This window comes from Argiope bruennichi, chromosome 11 (assembly GCF_947563725.1).
Source record: "Argiope bruennichi chromosome 11, qqArgBrue1.1, whole genome shotgun sequence".
NCBI lineage: Eukaryota > Metazoa > Arthropoda > Arachnida > Araneae > Araneidae > Argiope > Argiope bruennichi.
In genome coordinates, this window is record NC_079161.1 from 65,144,393 (window position 1) to 65,167,549 (window position 23,157).

The window sequence follows — 23,157 nt, forward strand, 5'->3', positions numbered from 1 at the left end:
TTTTAATGAAAAGATGATTAATATGCATCTTTCACAAGCATCTGATTTTTATATCTTCTGAAATTTTTAAATTTAACGTTTTTAAATGACCGGTATTTTTTTTCCCGAGAGTCTCTATTATAGATAGGTTCCTGATACAGAAGAAACTGGAAAAACTCCATGCAGGAATTCGAAGAACTCCATGAAGAAGAAGACTGATGTGTTGGTCTGACAAAAAAGGTTTATCGAACACACATGCAGTATATTTGAATGGATGTATGTTCGATAAATCTGATTTTTCAGTGCTTGTTTCTGCATCATCTGTTCTTTCCATCGAGACTAGATTGTAAGTATTATATAAAAAGCAGTTCCAAATATGTTAATTTTTTTAAATAAAGAAATGAGTAAAATGTTCGCGTGAATATGATTTTTTATATGTTCTGAAACATTAAATATGCTAATGTCTTTAAATTTGTTGGTCTGAATTGTATGCTCCAATTCAGAGATCTAAATGCATCTGGTCACAATAGATAAGTCCTCAGTGATAGTGCCGAGAACGTCAGAGTAGAGTTATCTGTGCACCACATGAATCTCTTTAACTTTACGTTATAATTTCTCTTTTATTGATCATATTGAATGAGATCTCAAATCTGACTAACTAAAAACAAAACAAAACAAAAAAAGCAGGAAATTTGCATGAGTTTTTGAATTTTCTTATTGATGATCTTCGAATATAATTCTACTGCAAAAAGTATTCGTGAAAACTACAAAACACTTGAAAATACAATTGAAGATTTTTCTTTTTCTGAAAACTGAAACAGTAATAATGTTAATAATAAAAAAATCACTTGTGTCTGATAGACTTTATGGAAATATCATTAAGAAAGTGTTCAAAACTGATAAATTATTACAGCAGTTTGTATATGGTTGCCAGCTAAGTTCCCGTTGCTTTTAGTTTATGGACATTTTTGTTTTCTTTGCTTGATTTTTATTTAATCAGTTTTTACTTATTTTCATTTAATTTATTTATTTCCCTTTTAATTTTTTTCTTCTATTTGATTCAAAATTTATAGTTTATTGTAACACACAGTTAAGACTATATTGCTTGTCTCCATTTGTAATAGTATTTTTGTATTTTTCTCTTCTCTATCTTCACATCAATCACATTAGCAAATTCCTTTATTTTTTTAAAATAAGGAGTATTCATTTTCTTATAAATTTATAAATATCGTTAAATGAGCTAATTCTGATGTAAAGCTGCATTTGGGACACACCACACAATCAATAAAATAAAATATCAACAAGTTCGGTCATAGTAATTAACCGAAAATTCGAATGGATATTTTAAAATTTAATTAGTAAGTTGTAACATATGTTTTGCAGAATTGTCATTTTATAGACGATCGAAATATAGATCAAATTATTGAATGTTTCGAATAAAAAAGAATGAAAAAGAAAATTTTAACGAACGTTAACGGGTTAATGGTGTTCACAGATAAAGTGACAGACAGACATAAAACTCCAAGTGTTTCTAGAACACGGGGCAGGGGGAGGGGCTGAAGTGTGGAGATGTATCAATAGTCACTTGTTAATTTTTATTTATTTATTTATGTTTGACGATTTCAATATTTTCTCCTTGTATACTAAGAAGAATAAGAATGTAAAAAAATGAATTTCGGAAGATTTTTACATGATAATGCTTTTTTTACACTGGTATACTTTCTGTATTCTGGAGGCTGGTGCAAAGGCCGCTATGAAAAGACAAATTAACCCTCTACATGGCAGAACATTAAACTTTCAGCTATATCAAAATAAGTAAGTATATTATATATTTTTTGGATAGTATTTAGGACATCCATTAACTTTTAATTAATTTAAATTTAATGTAAGTGTTAACATTTCTTTCAATGATTTCGGCGAAAGTTATCGTATAAAAACCAGTTTTAAACCATTTTAAAAACGTTTTAGTGACAGCAGTGAGCCTTTTTGTACAATAAATTTTCTAATTTTAACCTTCAAATAAATTTCCTTAAATTATGATTTAAAAAATGTAATGAGACATTGAATTAAATGTAAATTTTCATATTTCTTTTGTTTACTTTATATCACACCTTGTTACAGAAAGAGAGAGCATTATAATAGTCAAATAGCTCGATGTCGAGGTTTTGAAGCATTTCCGTTTTTCAAGTTTCTTTGAGTCCGAAAACCCCATTTTGGCAGTTATGACTGTCTTTTGAATATGATAAATCAGAAAACGCTTTGGATGAAATTGGTGAAAAAATGGATGAAATTGGATAAATATTTTCTACTAAAAATTTATAGATTTCTTTCAAATTTTGAAAGAAATAAAATTCAGAAAAATCTGTTCATCTGGTTGTTAAAATCCACATCATAACTACTACACGAAGAGCAATAAATAATGAATAAAAATTGGCACCCAACTTTAGCATTTAAAATGCTGATATGGTTCAAAATTGGGACCAAATTTGTTAAAGGGTTCTTTGTCTATCTCTATTTTTACATTTGTCTAAACGCATTAACTCAAAAAATTTATTTAATTTGGTAAGTAAATTTATGAAATTTGGTAAGCGTTTTTTGTGACTGTAGTTTTTGTTCTGGCTCAAATTTCGATTTGAATTAGTCGGAAAAATATCATCCAAAAGGCATATTCGGTTTGCCAGCATTTTCTTAATAATTGTAATTGTCAACGATCACCCAAAATAAAAAAAATTGCCGAAGATCGCATTTTAATAGGTGGTTCCTTAACTATTGTTATGCTGTGACCTTAAAAATACACAAGTACATTTATTCGAGAATATGAGAGATAGTTTCGGGCAGACCACACAGGCTGGTCTTCAACGCACTAATAATTATAGGTAGGCACTTTTTTCCCGTGTATTACACGAGTCGTTATCTTTAGAATGTAGTTAATGATGCAATTAAACTTAAAACATTATGATGCCAAAATATTTCAAATTTCAGTTTCAAATGCCTTTCTTTCTACGCAAATTATGAGCCATACGGGCAGCCTGTGTTCGCGGCCGATTGATTTATCTATTATATGAGTAGTAGCTTTTCTATTGAAGCTTATAATAAAGAGAGAGGAAGGGGCAGGGGTGCAGAGCTAAACCACAAGAGGGCATTGTAGGAAATGCTTCTGTCCCTATTTTATCGATTGCACAGCGGGGAAGGATGGAGAATCTGTTGTTTGATTACCGCCATTTTAGGCATACGCAAATGGTGCAGGCAGTGAAATTATTATTTATTGACTACGGAAGAGATGATATAGAGAATGATACTTTATAATTGAGCACTCCCGTAAATTGTTTCTCCGGTGTCTAATGTGCTGACATTTCGATAATTTTTGTAAAACTGAAACGAAACATTTATGGAAAAAAACAAAAAATATTTGAATTTCTTATCCGAAATATCATAGCTTGAAAAGGTTTTCAGCTTGATTAACTGTCTGGTTTCTAAATTACAATAGCTATTTCATTCTGGGCATAAATGCTTTTCTGTTGTTGTTTCTTATGGCACTTGCCATGGACAAGCCCGAGCACGCGGGGAATCTTCGACCGGCGGGGTTCGAACTCGCAACCAAAGAGACGCGAATCCGACGTTCTACCAACCAGGCTATCCCGGTCTGAACGCTCTTCTAACATCCTTCTTTGTAAAGAAAATATAGTAATCGTCAAAAATTCGAACTCGATAATTTGTCGAATCTACACGTTTCAGACCTCCCTGAGCTGGAAAAACAAGTTTTTGGAAAATGTCTATCCGTCTGTCTGTGACAATGATAACTTAAAATGTCTTTTTTCTAGAAAGACGGGTGTAGGGTCTTTACATTGAATTTGCAGATTTCTGTCAATTTTTAAGCAAAATTCGGTTAGATCAAGAGGTTTGCTAGGCTATTTCAATATAAGTTAACACGATAACTGCAGAATGAAGAGAGCTAGACAGATGAAATTCAGTATAGAGGTTTAACATCTACAATGTAGACACTTGCCACATTTTGAGCAAAATCCAAGAAGTGGTGACTAAATGTTGGTCTGTACTTTCAGAAACATGTAAACGCAAGAACTCAAGAACGCTATAACAAATTCATCAAATTTAAGATCTGATTTTGTGACTGCAAGTGTAGCTCTGTGTCAGATTTTTGTTTCCATCGGTTATTAGAAAATTTGCCTAAAGCAGAAATTCGATTTTCGGATGCTATTCACCGCATGCCAGGGATTAATCGCCAAAAGAATTGCCAAATCCCGTACGATAGACTAAATAAAAATGCTGACTTGTAGCCAAAGGTTAATATTTTGTAATTAATGTACACCAATGGTATGCAAGATATTCTCGTGGATAACACATATACTAGAGAATATCTATGAAGGATTTTCTGAGACCCATCCCATTGGGTTTATTCGAAACAAAATGATATTATAAAAAGCTTTACAAATTTGTCTTGTTGAAATTTAATTGTTTCAGTAAATATGCACGAAGTCATTATTTTCGGTTTCAATAACCAACTTGACAGCTGAATTTAAAACCGTTTTATTTGGAAAATTTGATTTATGCCTTCTGCGCCTCTTGCCTTTCACAATAAAATAATATGAATTTCTATTAAGTCATGACACTTTCAAATTTATCAAGAGTAAGGAAAAACAACGAATTATGTTACAATTTCAAAAATCTAATTTTCTTCTCTTAAAGTGATATCTAAACTTGATGGCAAGAAAAGGTTTTGAAACATCTTGGTTTTTTAAAAATTGATTAAATATAGAAAATTTATTTATATGTTAAGAAATTATTGTCATTGAAAGGATAATTTTTTGAATTTTAAAATGTTTTTCAAATATTTTTTATCTTTATATTTTCGATGTTACTACAGAAAAAATATCGATATTTTACTTTCTCTTTTAATTAATTAAAAATTTTATTAAATTTAAAAAATTCTTCACATTAATACTCTCTAAAATATATATGTGCCAAATTTAGTGGCTTTAAATCAAATGATACAACTTACTGAGCACCAACGCACGCACACATTTATCTTTAAGTAAAGAAAAAAATAATATCAACAGTTAACGTTTGTCCCTCAAATATTATTAACGTACGAAAATACAGAAAAAAAAGTGGTATCAGAGTTCTAAAGAAAATAACAATTACATTTAAATCAATACCGGGAAATAACTGACAAAACCTGATGGAAATACATTTATTTCTAAGAATCAAACAAAATTCATGTTACGAGAAAATGAACTTTAAAAAAAGAATGAAAAATACGATGCCAGATTTAATGGCCTGCGGTTTGATAAATTACAGATGAGAGTAGTGTTCTCGGAAGATAAAAATAAATCAAAGCAGCAATGAGTATGAGTTAGCAGAATAAACACTTGGAAACTGATGCAATAAATGAAATTTTGAAAGATTTATTCTTTAAAAAATGTGTAAACAGAGCAGACGATTTTGTAATTTTTGTTTGGTGTTACCTGAATTCAAGGCTAAACGATTATTAAAAACAGAAATTACAGATCAGAAAATCCCAGTTTATTTAAAACTTGAACGAAAATATGAAGTAAGAAAAAATTATTTTTTATCATGAAATAATAATAATAAACGACTATTTTTAAGTTGCTGAAGCTGATTTTTTTAATTACTATTTGCGCGAGACATCTGCGAACAAGCTTAGATATATTTTAAACTGACAGTTATTACATTCTAACGTAATTTAGAATAATATAATTTAAATCTGTAGGATTAAAAAAATAAAAAATCCCGCGATAATTGTGTGAGTCATGAAAAAATAGATTTTCAATCCGTAAAAATCGCGGTTCAAAGAGTTTGAAGATTAAACTAAAAATCACTATAAAAGTTTCCTCTAATATTTTACTTTTATATAAATAACGCACAACTGATATATGAATTATTAAAAAGGTAATTTTATTAACTAGCATAATAATCACAATTAAAAATTGTAATAATTTCGATGTCATTTCAATTTTCATTTTGAAAATGATATCTATGTAATAAAACTTCAAAATGAACAATGCAAAGCAAACATGTCCAGCTTTCTTAATTTATTTTCAAAAAAATATTTTTAGTTTTTTTTAATGTGGTTTTTATGTAAAGTTAACGATTGAATTATAGTCAAAGTTTATTTAATTAACTGTCACCGAAGACATAAGGCTTAGACATATTTAAATACGGAAAAAAAAATTTAGAAATATAATTTATTTTCTACATTTTTTTTTTTTACGTTAACTTCAAAATAACAGAAATAAGTTCGAATTATTATAGAAGTTTAAACATTATCTTAATAGCAAATTCAAGGGGACCAGTTAAATAAAATAAAATTTCTACGCATTTAAATTTTTAAATTAATTTTTGAATTGTATTATTAAATATTTTTGAATGAAAAATCACAAAATTGGAGTGTGATACAGTAATTTTAACAATTTTTTTTCGAAAAAATTTTAAGTCGAAGATTTTTTCCCTTTTATAACAGAAACGTTATTACTACTACCATTTTATATCTTTTAAATGACATCTCAAAGGTTCTCTACATTTTTCTGTATGCTTTCCCATTTTTTTTTTTTTTTTTTTTTTTTTTTTGTGGGAGAAGGACAAAAATATTCGAATTGGGCGCAGGATTTTAAATTGGGAAATAACAATGAATAAAATTTTATTGTATTAATCACTTTTGTGAAGATCTAGCATGTTCCTTCAGATGAGTGAACTTTGGCTAAATGGCGGAAAAAAATAAAATAAAATGGAGCGGTTTTTTTTTTTTTTCACTTTTTACTAAATAACTTGAAAATTATACATTCAATCCTAAAAGTAGCGAATCAAAAAGCCGTGAAGCGTAAAAATCTACGTAAAATGGAAACTAGTCTTCGTTATTTTACAGCAAAAGTCTAAGTATTGATTCTATTTAAAGTTCCTATAATTTTTCACTTTGCAAAAAAAAAAAAAAAAAAAAAAAAAAAAAAATTAAAATTATGACATTTATATGAAAATAGTTTCGTATTGCTTCATTTCGGATCTTAATATCATATACCATTTTTCCAATTTAAAACCACCCGATCATTAGCCTAAACAAAAATTGCTAAGATACAATATTCATATTCCAGCTCCCCTACCGAAAAAAAATACGTAGTGAAACGTACAGCAGAGTGTCGAGGGCTTTTGAAATTGAATATTTTTTATGAAGAAACAATTTTTTTTTTTTTTTTTTTTTGTCTAAAGTTACTAAATTAATAAAAAAAAAAAAAAAATTGAAAACATTCACTGCAAAAGGAAAAAAGGAAACCTCAAACTGCATCTCAGTTTTAATCGATAATGCATTCGTTATAAATAGAATTATCAAGGCACACGTGCGGTACTGTTGCCAAGACTACGGCCGGAAGGTAACCATGACGACCGGATCATATGAGCTCCCTTTGAAACCCCAAAGATGACATTTAATACGGCACTCCACCCCAACACCGTGCACGAAGCACATCGTTGGCTCCCCCACCCCTCAAAGATGACAGTGGGGGAAATAAAGCAGAATGTGGTGAAAAACGTCGCTCTGTATTCTATGGAACTAAACATTTTACAATGGCATCAAGGAAATTATCTTGATAATTTTTAACAAATTCCATGGTCGTTTTTAAAAAAAATTGTCACTTCTTCAATATTAGGGAGAAAATGCGAATATGTTTCATTAAAATAGGAAAAATAAATGAATGTATTGTATTGTTATGTATGTATTGTATTTTGGTGGTGAAATATTTTTAGGTGACCCTTTACTTCTGAAGAATATTATATTTAAAAGCATCCCAAATTTTACTTAGCAATTATGGTTAGTCCTTTTTTTTTTCCCTCGTTTTATTTTTTCCGAAAATTTGAATTCTAGATATAGACAAATCTCTACGTTTCAGGCCTCCTTGAGTACGAAAACAACACATTATTTGCATTTTATCTATCTGTGACAAAGATGACTCAAAAATCGCTTTGATCTAGAAGGATGAAATTTGGTGTACCAAATTTGTAGATTTCAGTTCAGATTTTGAGCAAACGCCACTCAGAGGAAGTCTATAAAACTTCGTTTTAAAGTTAGCACTATAGCTATAAAACGAAGAAATTTAGACAGATAAAATACAGTACACAGATTAAATATCTATAATGTAGACAGTTATCAAATTTTGAGCGAAAGCAAACAACGTGTTGAACATCTGTCGGTCTGTAATTTTAGAAACATGTAAATGCGTTAAATCAATATCGCATTGATTTATATACGTTAAATATATGCATTTGGGATGTGATTTTATGACTTCAAATGTAGTTTTATGGCACATTTTTGTTTCAATAATTGGGAAAAACACGCAAAACCACAAATTTTATTTTTGGATACTATTCACCACATATCAAGATTTATCACCAAAAGATTCGCCAAGGAACAAACGAAATATTCATTCTAAAATGCCAAATTCGAGCCAAAGTTCAATGTTTAGTAAGCATTGTGCGCTAGTTCCATGCAAAGCGTCCTCTGGGATAACACGTTTATTTGGGAGTATGCGAGAAAGTTTTGGAGGGATCACTCCCACTGGTTTTAAACTTTACCTTTAGAATATTTTAGATGACTTTTTTTTTTTACATTTATATTCAACTTTAATTTAACTTTTGTATATTTATATATGTTTGGATTTTTTTCGCTGTATCTATCCTTGTTTATGTAAACACAATAATTCAAAAGCGCAAGTAATAAATAAATGGAATTTTGTATGTGCCTTTGACAGCGTAATTATCGAGTTACACTATATATTAAAGCAAATCTATTAGGAATAAAAAGTCATAAATAGAATTTCTTCATTTATATGAAGAGTCTAGAAACAAAGCGTGCCTATTGTCTTATTGACAAGGAAGTCGGAGTAAATATTTTTATTATAACGAGATATTGTTTTAGGTTAGGTTTGAAAAAGTGTTATGCCAGGATCAAATATTGATTTGGTTTATTTTCTTGCTTTTTTTTAATGACGCATTAGCTATTGAATGAACTGCTTCAAAACGTTCTTTAAAACTTTATTTATATTTCAATATTCATGAATAAAATTTAAAATATTTATATACCAAATATTAATGCAGTAAGGAAGAAATTGAAAAATCGTTTGGCTTAACTGATATTCTCATTTTAATTTTTAAAAAACATTTCAGACTATTTTAACATAAAAAAACGCTTCAGACGATGGCATGATTTTGTGTTTGATGCTATTTTATTTAAAAATAGTAAAAAAAAAAAAACATTAAAACATCAAAATTTAGTTTTTTTTTACTACCGTTCAAAAACGATTATATCAGTTAGAGTATTATAACTATTAACGACAAATTAATCTGTTTGATTGGCACCTAATCATGTTAGTAAAATTCATGTGGGCATATTATTACGTTTAATTTATTTCTGTAAAAAATTATAATATTATTTGAATAATACTAATACAAATGAATATGTAAGTGATATGCTCACTAGAGTATGCGGCAATGTGTATATAAATAGGTTTGATAAAAAAATGTCTAATTTGAAGTTTATGGCACCACGATAAAAATTCGGTTCATCCAAATATCCGAATTAAGGAAAATTGTATCTAAATTAAACTTGGCAAGAATAGGAATTGGTAACACATTTTTTAAAACTAAAAATTAAAGAAAATGTCTATTTTCAATGTTTAATACTTTTAATAAATAATATATAATGTATAAATAAATGTTAAGTAATTTTAATAATTGTAGATTTTAATCAAATTATTTTAAATGTTGTAAATTGCAACAATTCCTGTAAATAAGATGGGATTGTAACAAAGAAATAGTATAGAGAGATTTGAATAAATTTACATCTATATAATAAAATAAAAGTATTTAATATAAAATACGTTAATATAATAATATAAAATAAATTTATATGATAAATTTCAAAATAAGCACAACTCATATCTAACGTATTCAAAATTGTATTTTTATGCGAATTTTTTTATTTTTTTATTTTTCCATAACGGAACACATTGGGAAGCATTGAAATCAATGAAAGGCCTAAAATAAAAATTCGTGCCCTGTTTTTGAAGGCACAAAGCGGACATATATTTAGCTACAGAAAACAATCCTAAAATAAAAAAAAATAAAAACGTAGAATTAATTAAAATAAATTCGAATTAGAGATCAACTTTGTGTCATTAGAAAATTCAGAGGAAAAACAATCGAATAACTATTAAATTCAAAGTAAGAACTTTATATCATGTGCATAGAAAATTACTGATTATTAAGTGAAATAAATAAATAATGTCCGTATGATATTTATACAGAATGAGTGAAATGGCAGCATGCGTCAGCATTAATCCGATTTCATCCATATCTTAATTTCTGATCACTTTTCAAACTGCTGGAAAGAAAACCAGAATTGAAAATATGTTTATCATAACACAGTATGAAATGGAGTGGGAGGTCTTATAAAACCAATTTTCCTTCTTAAATGCATACGTCATTCGGCATCCCGAAGAGATAATCGATTTTTAGACCGTAATGGCGTTTCTCCTCCTTCTAGGTAAACAACCCACGCGATTCATTGGTATCGGTTCAGTAAAAGATTCGTTCACGAATGGCTCATCGACATCAGTTCTCAATAAACGGCTCATATTTGAGAAATGTAGGTCCGGTTTTGACTGAAGAAATTCTATCTTACGATTATTGTGTTTTGTTTAGTTAATAAAATCAAAATTTTATTAGTTCTGAATATTTTGCTAAATTATGGAATTATTGCAAACAAAAGAAGCGTGAAACATTAGAAGAAAAATTTTCTCGGAAGTAATTCTCAATAAAATACACGTTTGCATTCTTTTCTTTTATTTTTGGATGCAGAAAGTGTGGAAATGTTCTTTATATAATTGATGAAAAATTTGATCTTCTAAGAAGTGCCTCAGTATCTATGAGTTTATTTATGACAATTTAGTGAAAAAGTTAGGATCTATTTAACATTAGCATTTAAAGGAACCCCAAGTTTTCGGTAAGGAAATGCTGTTTACATAACATATTTTGTTAAATACCAGCCGACTTTGATGACTAGTTGATACACAGAGATTAAAATTGAATAAAATTTTCAATTAAATGTTTTATATAATTTGGTCTTAATAGATTCATAAGCAAAATATTTTTAGAACTTCAAATTTTGATAGATATATAATTCTCATTATTTTACATTCTTTACGGCATTTTGAGTTTTTTTCTGTACATTTCCTTTAATTTATGTCAAAGCTTTTTTTAAAATTCGTAAAAAATGGATAAATTTTGTTCATTTCTAGCATTTTAATAATTCAATCTAATTTCTAACCTAAAACAATATAAAATGTATCATTTTTAATAGTATTTCAATAGTAATAATATGTTAATAATTTAGTGATAGTATGTTAATGGTATTTTAAATATACATTTGCGAATTTTCTCCACAATTTAAGGAATATATCGTTTGTTTTCCTAAAGTCTACTTTGCCAATAGTGATTTGTGTTATAAGCTAAAGTTGAATTTTACTATTAAGAAGTTTCATTTTTTTTTCTTTTAATATAGATGGTAATTCAGATTATAAACTTCAGATTATATAATTCAGATTTTCAAACTCGGGGGAGTCTGAAACGAGGAGAATCGCCAACCCCTCGAGTCCGAATTCTTTGACGATTCTAATACTTTCTGTACCCTTCGTGCACGAGATACGAAAACTAATGTGCAACCTGGGGGTTAATATTCTCAAATTATTTTTTTCAGTTTAGAAAACATGCCGAGTTTCAAGCCAAACAAACAGCATATGTGGAAATCAATGCGCCATTATTTCATCTGCAAGAAAACTGACAAAAATAAATCATAGCTTACTGATGGACATATGTGACGAATATGCTTCACCGATTTGCACTTGCAAAAGAAGTGTTTCAGCGATTTAATAATGATGGCTTCAATACTTTTTTTAAAGAAACCATCAAAAAATTTCCAAAATGCAGGTTTGGATACATTGTTTATTGAAACCATCAATGATGAACTGAACCATGAATGATGTTTTTCCATACATGATTCATTCAATTAGAATGAATCATTGAAGGGATGAAGTGAATGAATCATGAATCATTATCTAGAATTTAACGACATGATAAGGTGGTTTTCCAACTAGACTATAATCGCCCGCATGCTACATGACTAGTTTAAAAAACATTATAATTTTTCTCTGGAATATATTATCCCACATACTGAATTTCCTTCAGACTACTATTTATATATCGTTCTATGTAGAGTGCCCTTTTGATAGAACAAGCGGATATCGAAAATTGACTTGATAACTAGATTGCGTCTAAATTTTTTTTCTTCACTAAAATCGCTTATTGTTCGCATGATAGAGATATATTGTATTTCTGAAGATAAACGTTTTAATTACACCGATATTAAACATTTATAACAAACAAGTGGGTTTTTTTTTTGGATTAAAAAAAAAGACAGAGTCAAATTTATACACCTAATATACTACGGAAAATATTTCTTTTATCTGCACTTTTATTTTTTGAAAATAAACTTCAGAATCCTTTTATGACAATTAGAATTACGTTTTAAAATATTTTCTGAATGAAATAGAAATGTCAAAAAATAAAGAAAGAGTACTTTAATGCGCTACCGATGCCAAGTAATGAAATGTCTACTAATTTTCTGATTTCAAAAAAGTTCATATCGTTTCATTTGTTTATTAAATTCTGAAAAATAAATAAAAATAGAACTTGGAACGAAAATTTAATTAAAAAAGTACATTTTTGAATCTTTAGATGATATAAACAATTTTTTGTGGACAAATTTTCTCCGAAGTTATTTCGTTAAATGTCAAAATTTTGATTACTTTCTAGTTAATTCAATATTGAATTTACTGTTGTAAGTTTAAAATTTCTCCTCTCTTAAATAATAAGTGTCCAAAGCTGAATTAAGCTCAATTGATTAAGAAATAATATGTTTCACACTTACATATATTCGCATAACGTAGCCACAATAGCTTTTTATGTTGCTATATAAATATAAAAACATATCAGATACGAAAGGAAGACGTTTTAAACCCTTATTTTCTATAATTTTAAATTTTATTTCGTTCTCGTATCTTCATTTAAATTGTATTCCTTGTCAAAAGTTTGTTCCTTTCCAAAAGAAAATCCTTTCGTTTGAACGTTCACTAAAATTCATGTCAAACAAGTGAACGAGTTCACGTGAACTGAACGAAAGGAGTGGAAGGAAATTGATTTTACTTATTTCTGCGGTTGCTCTCGTACTGGAGGGACGCTGTCACGCTCCGGTATGGAATTGTCTTCTACTAGCAGATGGTATATCCGGTTTTAGTTGGATTACAATGAATTATTTTGATATTGGTTCTTCGACATACTTGCGAATTGCTTCCCAATGAATGCATTTCGAATTCAAGACCGATGATGTATAGTCTGTTTTCTGCAACTGAGAACTGATATTCCTGTTCCGGTGCTAGAATCAATGGCGGACATCAGTTTTTCCACTCATTGACAAGCCATTTTTTTCTGAGAGCGTTTGCGTTGTGTGGCGAACTGACAAGTACTTAATGATTTATTTTTCTTGGAAGAATTTCATCAGTTGAAGGAGAAGTGAGTTATATCTGGATTAGTTATTTTTGATTGTGAAATGACTTTTTATTTTGTGATGAAAAGAATATTTGCATATAGTGTTTACATGACCAAGAGAATACAAGATCTATGATGCATCTAAAATATTACGAAATAATATTGCTGCTGTTTCTTCAAATATAAATATGATTTCTTCGGAAATAAAACCTGAACTGTGACTGTATTTTATTTGAAAATAATTCTTCCATCGGTGCTCTTCATGAACTGCTCTTATTATATCTATATTCAATTTCGATGTTATCTTATATTCAATTTCGATGTTTCACTACAATACTGGAAAAATTGAATTTACTTTTCGAAAAACTTTATTCTAAATCGTATCTATTGAATGAGTGAATATTAAAAAAAAGATGCAAAACATTTGAATTATATCAAAATTATTTTTTTTCCTGAAATCAAAGGTATAAAAAATTGTGTCTATCATGTTAAAGAATATATAGTTATAATTGTTCACCTCAAATCAAAACTATTGTTGCTGTAGAATAATAAGAAAACTGTGTTTATACTCTCCATGGAACTCTTTATTTCTGAATCGACATTTCAGAACTTTTTCACTTGATGCTTAAAAGAAAGTGCTTGAATTATGCCAAAATTGTTTTTTTCACAAATCAAAAGATTAAAGAAAGCTGTGTTTCCAATGTTAAAGAATATTGAACTGTTGTTCTACCTTTTCTAATCAAATAGAATCTATTTTTGAACTACAATACTGAGAAAATTATGTCTACACTCCCTGGAACTCTGTATTTCTAAATCGAAACTGCTGAATATTTTTATAAAGTTAAAAAAAAAGAGCATTAGAATTTCATAATTATTATGCTATAATTTTTTTCAAATGAAAACTACGAAGAAAACTGTATTTGCTGTGTTACAAAATATTGAATCGTAACCCCAAAAACGAAATTACTGACTCGGAAATATTTTTATAAATCAAATTACTTGTCACCCGAAATATTTTATAATTTAATTATTTATTTCAACTCACTTATATTAGTGTTATGATCAAGAACATTTCAACTGTACCAATTTTATTTTTTTCCTGCTCACGGAACTACAATTCCCATCTCGTTAAAAAATCCCATTTTTGAAGGGATAGGGATGCAATTTAATAACAATATATCGTTCTTTCAAGTACTGTGTATGATTCCATTTTAGACATTTCATTTCTGTAGAAGAGTATCAGTTATATGAACAAAACCTTTTATGAACTTATCTTGAATATACTGAGCATTGCGATATGCTATGATATTGGCAAGATGACTGTTGAGCGTTTACATTTTTTTTTTTTTTTTGGTCCACAACACGACTTGGGGAGAGTGGGTCCAAGTTCGATATTGGTGAATTGATCTCTTCGATTTAAATGGTTGATGTTGATTTTGAGGACATTTTGTTTTTACTTTTGTATCTTAGCAATTTCAAAACTTTTCAAGCAACTTTAATTGGCATAACTTAAACTGTAAACATCACCTAAATCACAAAACTTGTCTTACTCATTTTTTTGGATATTTGATTCTTTATCCGTCAGTATGTTTCACAAAAAATAATGGCAAAAAAAAGTGGTGCTCATGAAATCATAATCAAATTTTTATTTTATTGGAATAAATGTCAAATTGTTGGAGGAAATTATATTACGTACATGAAAGAATAAGGAGACGATTAATTGAAAATACTGGAAAAATCACAGTAATTGAGGTCCTGAACATGATATAATTTTTATTTTTTATTTTCATCATATTTGACTCAATGAGGGGCAATAGTGTTCTGTTACTTTTTTATAAAAAGATTCTGTGGCTTCTAAGATTGGCGATTTATGTCTTTCCTGCTTCCCTCTGCACTACGTCAATGATTCGGATTCACACAAATCTAGCGTTCGTGGGTTTTTTTTTTTTTTTTCGTTATAAAAGATAATTAAAAAAAATGTATTGTTTTTGTTTCGATGCACTCTAAAAATTATTAAAAGTTTGCAGATGAAAATTTGAAAAATTTCATTTTCCGTTGCGTTAAACGATAAATGGAAATTTAATGCATCCTTGTTTTTTGTTCTAGCATTTCATTTCTTTTGCAAAGAATTTAACAAGCTTAATAATTTTTGTTTTAAATTTGTTCTTTATGAGACGGAATATTCCATTCTAGAAAATATTCTACATGCATTTTTCAGTTTTAGATGTTTTTTTAAGGCAAATCAGTTATTCATATAGTATTGTTATGTATTTTATCGAAATTTTTTTTGGGTAAGTTATCTATTCATTTTGCTCCAATCTTGAAAAGTCTTTCACTAGTTTTTTTTGTTTATTCCTTTGATTCATCAAATTTCGTGATGGTAGTTTCAGCATCTGAGTTTTTTTAAACCGAAATTTCCGTTGAGGAAATAAATATTCAGCATGATCCAAGGCTGTGGAAGGATAATTACATAAATTGCGGTATCTTTTTTTTTTTTTTTTTTTTTTTTTATTGTCTGTAGAACTGCGAGAATATATTGGTGAAAATTCTAGCCTTAATATTTGAAATTTTCACTAATCATTGGAATTTTACAGGGAAGTCTGCATCGATTTTGTCTCTTTCATATGTTTTTGAGTTTCATGTTTGCGATCTGTACAGCATTTTCTCATTTTCTGAAATTATTTGTTAACATTCTAATTTCGTTTATTCTAGAATTCGACTTTTATTTATTTTTAAGTATTTCCTGATTTTAAATGGATTGGATTTTTCCTACCATTCAAATGGCGACACATAGCCAAATGTAATTTTTATGCCAAAAGCCAAGATAACCTAACCTAAACCTCTTTTTTCAGTAGATTTTTAAATACTTGTACATCTTTATTCTTTTGAGATTTATGCTTTGATGGCGTGTTACAGGAACTGCAATAAACAATAACTGATTCCGTTTATAACAAGAAATAACAATTACACTCATTAGGCAATTTTTTTACGCTTTTATCGTAGTAATAGCAGTTATCTTTAAATTTATTATTTACACAATTTCGTTCAGAAATCGATTATTATTTTTATTTTTTACTAAACTACATTTTTTTTTTCAAAATCTATTCCAAGTGATATGTTTTCCTTTCACAAATTTCGAATGAATGTCTGTCTAGATAATATATGGATTATGTTTGAAATTCCTCGTAAATTTCGCTCCTGTAAAATGTTGAAATTATTGCAGAAATTAATTAAAGAAATTAGTTTTGAAATAATTTTTATTAGGTATGAAATAATTTATTTATTATTAATTGGTTTGATTATGTCTTGAAATATCCGTACAGAAAATAATATAATCTTCAGTATCACTGCTATTACAGCTAATAAAATAATGTTCCGTAAGGATTTAATATCTGCAAAAAAAAAAAAAAAAAAAAAACGCTTTATAATATAAACGAAAACTTTTTCATATATCTTGTATAACACTTAATTAAATACCACGCATAAACGATTATCATATATTCATTCACTTTACCTCCTATTTGGAAAAAAATACATTTTTCAGAAATATATGTGCAGGCACTGTGGAACAGATTTTGAAGTCCCGATCGAGACTAACTTCTCTCATTTTACCAAATAGTCGTTCTTTTCCATTCTGATTATGACTATATAGAGCATAGCATCAAATGCCACCTTCCCCTTTTAGTAGGAAGATTTTTTTTCTTTGTATTATGTCCTTGCAAAATCTGTCCAAAACCACACACACCAGGATTAGATTTGACCTTACAACTTTTCCAATAAGCTGAGCTATTTTTTTCTTCTCAATTACTGTTCAGCATATATTGCTGAATTCATTACTGAATGTACCTTTAAATTTTCAAAAATTTTGATTACTAGTTTATGTAATCTTATTATTTATTGTTTCTTATCTCTATTCAGTTTAATGCCTAAGGGAAAATCCTTCACGATTTTTTTTTTCTACATATTTTCTACGAATAAGGCATATGCATTTGCAGGTGACAATATTTCGCACATTTTCCAAGGAAAAATTTAATCTTGTACTATACAATTCTATACATTCATTACATCTTTTACTGCACGAATCTGGATAATTTGTTTCTTTTTATTTCTAAATTATACTTTGCTTTCCCTTCCTTTAAGTATAAGTGAATCAGAAGAAATCTTTAGAATTCACTTCAAATCTAACAATAAACTCCGTATGAAATTAAATATGAATAATTTTCGAATGAAAAGAATTATCATCCCTGGCGCAACATTTAAAGTGGATAAAAGCAATATGTTTATGAAAGGTTTCCAAATGACAATTTGCATTTATGAGCAAGTGCATTTTGTTGCTTCAACAATTTCGATTTCTTTATACAAAGGAACTTGGGTTTATGTTAACTTTTTCATTTTCCCGTCATCTAAAAATCAAAATCCAAAATTGAAAATGATTGGTTCAGTCTTTGAGGAGTAAGAGTTTCCATTCCACTGAAATGACTTTTTTTTTTTTTATCTTGTCGGTAGATCATTTCAGATGTAAATGTTTTTCATCTTAAAGGCTTAAGTCGCTTCAGCACATTTAACTACAAAATATATTGTTCTTCAAAAGGCAAATGACATTCTGTAGTGGATAGAAGGAGTTGATAATTTTGTTCATCGATGAGAAACTCACTAGTTGCTCCTGGAGTACAACTTTGTTTATGTGTCTAAGCTTCGACGACTGCAAACGGATTTGCACATTTTTCTGCGTCAATGAAGGTTCTGCTCGATAAAAGAATTCTTTTATTGGGAATTGCATACTTTACATTCATTGCATCTTTTATTGCACGATTCTGGATAATTTTTTTCTTATTATTTCTAAATTATAGTTTGCTTTCCCCTCCTTTAAGTATGAGCGAATCCGAAGAAATCTTTAGAATTGACTTCAAATCTAACAATGAACTTCGTTTGAATTTAAATAATATTTTTCGAACCAAAAGAAATATCATCTCGTACGCTATCTTTTTAATGGTTATACACAGAATGGTTATACACAAATGTATAAAATACGATTGTTGTTTTTATAAGAATTAAACGGAAGTTGTGATGTCGTTCAGCAATGACTCCATGGCTATTGTATTTATTCGAATTCTTTATTACAGAGGTTTTATTTTTTGAAACAATGCCTTCTTGAGCATTTTTCGAAGTAAATCGGTCAGCCATATTAAAAACAATTTTAGATGAAGAATAAGATTGGTTGAAATGTTTATAGAAAATGATCGTTCTTCGAATTTCTTTGTATCGTCCCACAGATTTGTACAAGATACGAGCTTAAGGTAAGCCTTCTATGTTAAAGCAGTTTTTAACGAGATAGATATGCACAACTAAAATGGCACGTGTCAGATTTTACTTAGCCGAATGAAAAAGCTCGGCATCGCCAAGAATAAAAGCAACTCAATATAAGCATAAACTAGAAGTTAGAGTACTGAAGAATTTTAAGAAAACATCGTAAATGAAACTCTCTCCTAATCGGAAACTAAATAATATTAGCGGCTTTCAAAGGTTTTTAGTCCTTTGGCAATATCTGATATCGTTACGAACAAATAAGACATAAAGTCAGAAAATGTCTGCATCGTACGATAAGGATAGAGTTAGGTAGCAATAAAAAGGGAGTTTGTTCTTTTTGTGTCTGATTCTTCCACTACAGTTTCGTTTGCTATTAAAAGCGAAAAAGTCATTAAGTCTTTATTGAAAGCACGAAGAAAAAATTAGTAGTTTTTAATTGGCGCATGAATGAACACAAAAGTAACGATGGTCTTGAAATTTCTTTTGGCTGGTTGCTAAGACATGGACAATATAAATTAAGAGCATAGATTGCTAGAATGCATCTTAAGTAAAAGCCAATTTTAAAATAAATAGATAAATACTAAACTAATGACCTGATTCGAATTTTATTTACATGTTTGCCAAGATGCATCATTATTAAGAATATAGGAGGCAAAATATGAAAAAACATTAAGCTCTCATAATACTTCAAAAAAAAAGCACAACAATGATGACTGGCTTTATATTCAATTTGTCTTATTACTAAGCGCTCTCGTTTCTATCAGACTCCAAGACCCTTAGTATGATCAGAATTTGGAATCGCACAAATGAGGACATACATTTGCCATTAAGAATCATCTCCTAGCCGAATTTTCCCGAAATATCATCAAAAATATTCTTCAATAAATTTTTGACTTTCCAACTCTCTGTGATTACAAAAATCCTTCACCATGATCAAACTGAACCCTCAAAACAGAATAAATTCTGACTACTCTAACTTTAAATGAAATTCAGTTTGACATTATGCCATTTCTCGCAGCCAACTCTCTTGCCGTGAAGTTCCAGCTCCTGTCATAGACCAACCTTGCAGCATACGCTACTTGTTCAGCTGATCAATCACTGTTCCACTCAAATCGTTAATGTTAGATTTCTGTATTATCTAGGAATCCACAAACTTAAAGACGCCATTTTCGAAACATCAAGAAAGGTTATTTATGTCCAAGGTGTTCCTTTTTAAATTACACTTGGAGCAATAATGATACAGCAATCTTAGCAATATCAAAGAGGCCGATATTAAGTGGTAATACGGCAAACAATACTAGAAATTCATGCCGTACACAAAAAAGCTTTGCATCTCATTTCGTTCATTTCGACCGGATCTGCTTATGAATCTTCTGCAGAAACATAATTCTGCCTTTATATTTTTCTTTCATTGTTTCTATAAAATTCAACAGCACGGCTGAAATTCTTGTTGAAGTTATGACAGTAAAAATCCAAAAAAATACATTTTTAAAGGGAAACTACGTGATTGCGTCTTCAGTGTTGCCAAATCTTATCTAAACAATGCGATTTTTTGCGGAGCCACTTAAGTGAAATTATTACACAGATCGCTGTCTCCTATAAACATATCCATCAGAAATTTTTACAGTTTTATACATTTCAATTGAGTTTGACGCTTTAATACCTTTAAATAGCGATCGAGTGTCTGAGTACATGATTGGGTAAATACAAATATAGTGACGAGACTCTTGCTGTGTTTGGCCGATTTTGAAGACGAGCGCTCTATTTATATACTGATGCCTAAACTCAACAATAATTGCGATTTGCAGCTTTTATTTAGACGGTTACAAAAACGTTCCAGATAAACGAATCAATCAACAATGAGCTCTTAGTACCCAAAGGGAAGTGCACAATAATGATAACGAGAAGCTCATTTTCCATATTTCACTCCTTAAAAGCATTCTTGTAGCTTCGATATTAAGGTTTAGGAGTTCCAAATTTCGCCATGCTGCTCAAAACATAGGGTGAGTGCATAAATATATGTCAAAAGTAGGAAACAACTAATTACATGTTCCTGGATTAAAGGGAAAACTTGCTATTTTAATCTGTTGAATTTTGAAACTTAAGAAGTTTCAAGTGTATATTTCTAGAATTTTTCTTCCCAGAGAAAGTGTTTTCTCCAAGGCAGTGTTCTAAACGTGACTCGCTTACTTTCAATATAAATATGAATAACAATTTAAAACAGTTATTGTTATCTGTGAAAGGCCTTTTTTTATGTCGACCACCTGTTCACCGCTTGCACATTGCATATGAATTTTTATACAAAGGCAATCTGATTAGTGCCGTCAATAGTCTCTCTACAGAATTATACTTATGGTTTTACCGTCTCTACATCGAAGAATGGTGGTAGCTATTTCTGTCGGATACGTGCAATTTATTTGAATCTTGGATTTGAACCGCGTAATGAAATTATACGTTTCCCAAATAAATTTAGTTTTGCGGGCATTATCATTTATATAACGCTCATTTTTTTTCGATAACACAAAACTGTTACGGAAAAAGTGTGAAAAGACATTAAATATTTAGATAGTTTTCTTTAAAAATACAAATGAGTAAGCTGACAGAAATTTTGCTTAAAAAATAGAAGGCCAATGCGCATTCTAATCTGTTTTATAGCTGCCGAATTTTCGTATCTACTATATAAAGCATTTTTTAAAAACTGAATCCATTTCATCGCTTTGCACTCCATGTATGCTCAGGAATGTTGTAACACTGCCCCTGATTAAGAAGTCAATTGTTGTCTTTAACTTATTAATTTATGATTCAGTCAAATTCAAATAATCCATTTCAGTTTCATAAATTGCATCCACATTTATTTTCCATACTGCAGGAAATCAAGGTTTTTACACAAAAGTTCGTTACATTCTTTCAGGCTTATATCAACTGTATCCCTATATAAATTCACAAATACCTGAAATACAATATTTAAATCGCTTTTTATCTTCAGCTAATATGACGAAGAAGATATTATTTCTTAAAAATTATACATTTAATGACATAATTATTAGAATTTTACTCCAATCCATGCTGATGATTCAAAATCAGTTTTTTATATCTCCTTTCCTGCTGTTTTCCCACATATACTTTTTTCTTTTAAACAAAATTCATCCTGCTCTGTTTTTAATGGATAAACAGGAGCTGTTTTATGTGCTTTATAACGAAATTCTGAGAGCCAGAAAAAATTTACACCAAAAATAACAAGACATTTTTTTTTCCGTTGAGTGTTTTCTGTAGTTCTCATAACAAATCTTTGAATTTCTAATGACGAAGAATTAGAAAACTGCATTCGATGAGAATTGAATATTGGGCATTGAACAAAAACGTGCAAAGGCAGTATATTTTCTATTTCCTTGAGAAAAAAAAGCTAGAGCTATTATCCTCTGAATACATCATTCGCTAATGATCAGACTTGTATCTCACGACTTGAATTAAATTCTCATTTCGCTTTTTACTTGATTTCTCTTTATTCTCTTTAATTCTCAATTTCTTTTTTATTCATAACTTTATAAGAATTTTTTTTTCTTTCTTGTAAATTTAATTGTTTTCATGCTTGTGATTTTTATTATTTTTGCTCAAGTGATTTTCTTCACAAAATAGCCCCAATTATTTGGCGTATTAAAATAAAATAGCAAGACAATTTTATTCCGTTGAGTGTTTTCTCCCATCAAACCACGAATCTCTACTGACGATGATAATGGAATATTGCGCATTGAATAAAAACATGTAAAGGCGGCATATTTCCCCTTTCTTTCAAAAATGAAGCCAGTGCATTTCTTCTCAGAATGCATCTTTCGCTAAAAATTAATCTTGGAACTCATGACTTAAAAGAAATTCTTTTCTTGCCTCTTGCTTTTTTTTCGCCTCTTTAATCTCTCAATAATGAAGAGAAAGCGACAGACCGGACATGACCGGACCGCCACAAGTGCAATACTAATAGGAATTGTGATTGAGTCTTAAGGGTCATCACCGGCCATGGTGGAACCTTTCCCTTAGGAAATACGTCTTGTCATCGAATGGGAGTAGCCAGTGTACCAACCTGGGTGGCGACAACGAACTTCCATGCCAGAATCTTCTCATCATCAATTTCGAAGTGCCTCCAGTGAGACGAAATCATATGTAATATGCTTCGCCATTTGGGCCATATTCACTTTCTAATTTGTTACTCTTATTTAATATAATCCAGACTGAATAGAAGTACCCTTCGCA